Source organism: Penaeus monodon, unplaced genomic scaffold (genome assembly GCF_015228065.2).
Source record: "Penaeus monodon isolate SGIC_2016 unplaced genomic scaffold, NSTDA_Pmon_1 PmonScaffold_2056, whole genome shotgun sequence".
In the NCBI taxonomy this organism is placed as follows: domain Eukaryota; kingdom Metazoa; phylum Arthropoda; class Malacostraca; order Decapoda; family Penaeidae; genus Penaeus; species Penaeus monodon.
In genome coordinates this window covers 2501-7500 of record NW_023650324.1, presented here as the reverse complement: position 1 = coordinate 7500, position 5000 = coordinate 2501, and the positions used below count along the sequence as shown (strand labels likewise).

General features: G+C 38.9%; 1 pseudogene; it reads right to left on the bottom strand.

The window, feature by feature from the left end:
* Positions 1 to 306: 306 nt before the first annotated feature.
* Positions 307 to 5000, bottom strand: part of LOC119569989 — a 6969-nt pseudogene continuing 2275 nt past the window's right edge.

The following is a 5000-nucleotide window of genomic DNA, read 5'->3' as shown; positions in this document are numbered from 1 at the left end:
CTAAAGACTCAAAGGAGATGCCATATCTTCTCGTGGTCAATTTGTCACCTAAACATCAGTATGCAACAAAAGTGCTAATTCTTTCTCACTAAACACAGCTTTTCCTCACTAAGCACAGCCTTTCTTGTAATTGAGGACAATCAGTACATAGCAGCAAGTCCCTGTTTACAAGGAAATGCACATATTAGCTAGGAAAAAGCGAGGGCTAATACTATCCATGGTAAAATTATCCAAATATTTTGTAAATGAAAATAATTTTCATACAAGTATTTTCTGGGTTACGTTTCAATATTCTGATTTCAATATTCTCAAGTCGTGCGGAATGAGAGAATGAGAGTAAGCAAAAGTACATATCTTTTATCTCTTCCCGATTTGCCATCTACTTTTTACTGTAAATTACTATGCCTTCCTATGAAATTTTAGGGATGAAATTTACAGAAACCATTTCTTCAATTGTAAATGACGTTTGGCTGACATTAACAACCCAGTCAATACGTTGGTTTCATATTGATAATGATGATAATTGCAGCAAGCTTGAATGCCACAGAGAAGATGCCTTACACCAGTTAACCTCTTTTCGAAGATCGTATTTCTGTTGTTATATTCATCTTAACCTTACACAGACAATTAAAGCTATGAGAATTATCGGTAATTTAGTCAGATATTAAGGTATTCATGGAATGACCACAAAATAATCATTACGAATCATCTACAGTATATGTAAAGCTATTATTGTATCCACGAACATCACTTGTACATTATGTTAAACACCAAGAATTAGAAAATGGAAACATCTCAAAGAGATTGCCCCGTAACATCTTCCTAACATGGCACGTGAACAATACGTTCTGATAATAGTGTTCCCCTGGAGGATTCGAGAGGAAGATGACCTATTTTCTCAGTACAGCTGACGGGCCTCCGCATATCCACGCACTCTTTGTACATCGAAGTTCTGAAGGAAGTTAAAGATGTAGTCAAACGTCGGCCTGTCGTCAGGAGTGATATTCCAGCACCAGTACATAAGTTCGTAGATTTCGTCTGGACAGAATTCTGGCTTACACATTCGATATCCCTGCTGGATGCTTGTCATTACATCATGTTTTGATAAGCCTGGAAGTAGATATACAGGTGTTTTTTCATGGAATGATGATAAATGTGTCAATAGTACACTCTTTCTTTCAGACATAAGTGACACAGGAAAAAAAATTAAGGGAGAAGGAAAATATAATAATCACTTTGAGTCACAATTAACTACACTTGAATGATAGGAAGGAGGACCACCTCACCAGGATAAGGCACGCTGCCCCAGGAAAATATTTCGGTCAAAAGGATGCCGAAGGACCACACGTCGGATTTGATGGTGAAAGTATCCTTCAGGAATGCTTCGGGAGCTGTCCACTTCACCGGAAATTTCAGATCTGTGGGTAAATAGATTTCACTCAAATGTCTATAAGAGAGGAGATATTCAGATATAAATAAGTGTGTGTGTGTGTATGTGTGTGTGTGTGTGTGTGTGTGTGCGTGCGTGTGTGTGTGTGTGTGTGTGTGTGTGTGTGTGTGTGTGTGTGTGTGTGACACATGCATGGAGAGTGCAGTGCATCGTATCAGTGCTGTACAGCTCTTACATGTTGCTAAATACAGAGGGAATAGAGCAATTGGTGGTCTAGTCGGCTAGCCATGGGTTATGTAGATGTGCATAGTTCATGTGAACAAAAAAAGTGGGTTATAAAGTGAACGAACAAGTGAAATTTGAAAAAGACAGTGAAGCTTTGTGAGTCGGGACATGAGAGCAAGGGTAAGGGAGGGGAGAAATGACCGCGTAAGTTTAGCAAATGACGCTTTCGAAGCCAAGGTAGCAGAATGTTTGAAAATGCGTGAAGAAAAAGTAAATTGAAAGAAATAGTGGATAATTTGCAAAGAAACACAACCATCTAGGAAGAGAATACTAAAAAGTCTGAAAAGAAAATTAATCAAGGACCTCAAGGCATAGGTAGTCAAATCGAAGCAAAGAATCTCCAAGAAAAAGTCAAAGAAGTAATCAGAGTACAGGAAATTGTCAAAGAAGTAATCAGAGTACAGGAAATTGTCAAACAGAGACGGTAAAGAAAAAATTAATTTAAGGACACACCTTGGGTAGTGTAAACAAAGTCCATATAGGGACATGTAAAAAAAAAAGTAGACAACGAAGACAAGAAATTGATTGCCAATATTCTCAAAATCATAAATTCCGAATCTCGGAGCAGAATATCATAGCTCAAAGGAGGTTGGGATTATTTGGAAGAGAAAGAAACGCCCTTTTAAAGTGACATAAGCGAGAAAAATAAAACAAAGACTGAATAAGAGAAGCTATGGCCGAAGATGACACAGAACTACTGCAGAAGAAATGGAAAAGGTACATAACTAAAATTATCAAAAGACTGAGGAAGAAACTATATTCATTCAGAGGGTGAAAGGGCTCCAAGTAAAGCAAGTCTACTATCGGAATCAGAGTGTAGAGAGACAAGCTCTAGCCAAAAGGAATACCGAAAGATTATATAGAAATATTCTATAACAACTAGATGATTTGTACTCGAAATTACTAGAACTAAATACGATGATTTAAATTAATATCGCAGATTTAATATGCATCTCTGAATCCAAACTGGACCCCGCCATAGATGAAGTAACTCAGAGACTATAATATTTGGAGAAGACGGATAAATGTGTAGGAAATCTGTTTCTGAAATAATACAAAAAAGAGACGGCTGGGTGGATTGTGTATCAATCAATAACGGTATGCTCATGTTTGCGCAGCCGTGGACCTCTCCACCATCCTTCGCCATTAAAACTCGATCCTACGCCCTTCTTTCCACCTGTACCATCGACATCCCGCAAATATCTTTGATATTGTCGCTCAGTCTTGTCTTCGGTTTGCCTTTCCTCTTTTTCCTATCACCATCCCTGTCAGCAAGTTTTTCTCAATACTTTTACTTCTCATTACATGACCAATAAACTTTAATTTCCTCCTGTTCAAGATGTCCAACAGCCGGTCTTTACAATTTATTTTTCTCAGCACTTCATCATTCGTCTTCTTCTCTGTCCAGCTAATACGCAGTACTCGTCTGTAACACCACATTTCAAAACTATTGATCTTTTTCTTGTCTATCTACTTGGATTGTGTATACTTGGACTTTAAAAGGGTATTTGACAAAGTGTCTCAAAGAAGACTATATGTAAATAAGAACACCTAGGTGGACTGAAAGGCAAACTCCTCGAATGAACGAAAGACAGATGAGCACTGTAATGAGAGGGAAGCTTACAAGGATCAGTCTTGGCGTCGATTATGTTTTCTATTTTCATCAGTGATTTAGGGTTAAACATAATCCAGACGAAGCGAAATTACAAAATAATAATAATAATAATAGTAAGTGACGTCTCATGCCAATGTCTCCAAAAGGCCATCGAGAACTTAATCATGTGGAATTGTACTTGGAAAGGAGAAGCAGTATGAAACAACAGAGAGGGAAAAATACCTTGGAAAACCATAAACATGAACTTAAGCCTAAATGATCATATAAATGAGAATATCCATAATATGTTAGGGCTGATTGCGAACATGAAGAGAGCATTCGCGTATGTGGACGAAGATATGGTAAAGATCATTACAGCCTAGAGAGATTATTATGAGCTACGCAGATAGACTACAGAAAATGTGTGTGTGTGTGGTGTTGTGTTTGTGTGTGTGTTTGTGTGTGTGTGCGTGTGTTTTATGTGTATATACATATATATATATATATATATATATATATATATATATATATATATATATATATATATATATTTATATAATATGTATACATATATTTTATTCATGCAATTAATAATTTATTTATATATGTATGTCCATGTGTGTGCCTGCGTTCAAACATGCATATCAAGTCCGTGTTCCCTTACTGCTGGTCGGGTTATATTCCCCGTCTATGATTCGCGCCAGCCCGAAATCCGATACTTTACAGTGAAGTCCGTCCTTCACTAAGACGTTTCTCGCAGCCAGATCACGATGGATTAGCTGCAGCGACTCTAGATACGCCATGGCATCAGCGACCTGCAATGAATGTCAGAAATTAGAGACCGTATATTTAGGTCCATGCACTACAGGTCGTCGACATTGTATAGCCTCACCTGACAAGCGATGTAAATGAGGTCATTAATATCCCTCAACCTGGTCTCATCTCGGAGGAAGTCGAGGAGGGACCCCTGGTTCATGTACTCGTGATGATCAGGATGGGTTCCTGGAGCGTGCACACGGCGTACAGGGTCAGGATGTTTTGTGTCGCAGGCCCTTCATGATCTTGGCTTCCTCGAGGAATTCCTGGGCCAGCATCGAGCCTTTCTTCATGGTCTTCACAGCCACGTCCACTGTCTGGTTCCAAGAGCCTTTGGGGAGATGACAACATGCGGAGTGAGGAGAACAGAAGGGAGGAAAGTGATCTCTTACGGGGGTATGAATGACTATGAAAGCATCTTTTTATTTCATTATTTTCATGATCTTAATAAGTCCTTTGAGTCTTTATCTATGTATATTTTTAATGAAAATAGTTAAACTTGTCCAAACTGGATAATCATACTTATGCATGGATACATCAGAGACGGCAGGTGATATATATGCATATACATACATGTATATATACAGACATATAAGTACATACATACATACATGTGTGTGTGCGTGCGTGCGTGTGCGTGTGCGTGTGCGTGTGCGTGTGTGTGTGTGTGTGTTAGAAAAATAATCCCACACACCACAGACGAGACACTACCGCACAGCACCGAAAACTAAATCCAGCGTCACTGAACGGAAACAGTCGACAACGGACTGCAAAAACACGAACGACCATTCAGAGGCAGGGAGAAGCAGCCATTTGCCATCATCACCTTGACACCTTAAAGCGAACAGTTGAACAGAATTACCCAAACTGAAACTTTTGAAATAATGCTTTCTGACGATCACGCGAACACGGAGG